The sequence below is a fragment of the Priapulus caudatus genome, unplaced genomic scaffold (genome assembly GCF_000485595.1).
Source record: "Priapulus caudatus unplaced genomic scaffold, Priapulus_caudatus-5.0.1 Scaffold39, whole genome shotgun sequence".
NCBI classification, from domain to species: domain Eukaryota; kingdom Metazoa; phylum Priapulida; class Priapulimorpha; order Priapulimorphida; family Priapulidae; genus Priapulus; species Priapulus caudatus.
Window position 1 is genome coordinate 710,991 of NW_014577100.1, and position 1,075 is coordinate 712,065.

General features: G+C 44.7%; 1 protein-coding gene across 2 annotated transcripts in view; it reads right to left on the reverse strand.

Moving 5' to 3' along the window:
• The window catches only part of LOC106819666 (bifunctional glutamate/proline--tRNA ligase-like), a 32,389-nt gene that overhangs the window by 26,436 nt on the left and 4,878 nt on the right, over positions 1-1,075 (reverse strand). The window lies entirely within an intron of this gene.

Genomic DNA, 1,075 nt, shown 5'->3' on the forward strand with positions numbered 1-1,075 from the left:
TTTCCGATATATCGAACCGTACCCAGGGTACCCTCCGATAGTACCCTGGGGAACATAGACCCTATCAGCGCCATTCGCCGATGCACATCGCGTGTTCATCGTCATTTGCGGTATAAAGGTCATAGTTGAACTGATGGTAACGTCCACTGATCTGTATATAACAGCACACACGCATATATATGCATATATATATATATATATAGCATTGCTATGCAAAGCAAAGCCGCTTTCACCTAGCCTGCGTTAAGTATCAGTCTACACTATCCAGTTGCCCTTCTAACAAATGGTCTCGAAAAAGGTAACTCAAACGCCATACTAATGAGCATCATTATCGTATATGTTATTCTTAGAGCGGGGCTAATATCCCTTGCGGAAAGTGAGTAGAAGGGAAGCTAGGATGTGGGGAGGGGGAGAACTGTCCTCAGGCTGGTGGTACTGTAAGGTTGTTTTACTCGTAAAGAGAAAGAAGTATGATGTCACTTTCACGAACTAATGATCTGTATAGTATCAAGAGCTAATAATAGGTATTATTAGCTCTTGATAGTATTAAAGTGGTTTCGTTCTTCTATCTGCAATATTTTCTGTAGTTATCAGTTGATAACGGTGCGCGGTACGTGTGACAGACAAACACACAGACAGACGGACGGGCAGACACACTCACAGACACACACACGGAAGGACGGACGGATGGAAGGATAGACGGATAAACACCGTTTGCGCATGCGCTGCAACGATGCTGTGTCAAGAGCCAGTCACCCACTGGTACCCCTCTCACGCCCACGCAAAATTCACACATGGCAAAACATAGGTCGAGAGCATCGAGAACTAGAGCATCGAAGAATAGAAGCATCTAGAACTATAGCATCTAGAACTATAGCATCTAGAGCATCGAAGCATAGAAGCATCTAGAACATCGAAGCATAGAAGCATCTAGAACTAGAACTAGAGCATCGAGAACATCGAGCTGGCGCGATAGAAGGCCTTGCACATGCGAAACAGAGAAGGTAGAGAGAGAGAGAGAGAGAGAGAGAGAGAGAGAGAGAGAGAGAAAGAGAGAGAGAGAGATAGACAGAGA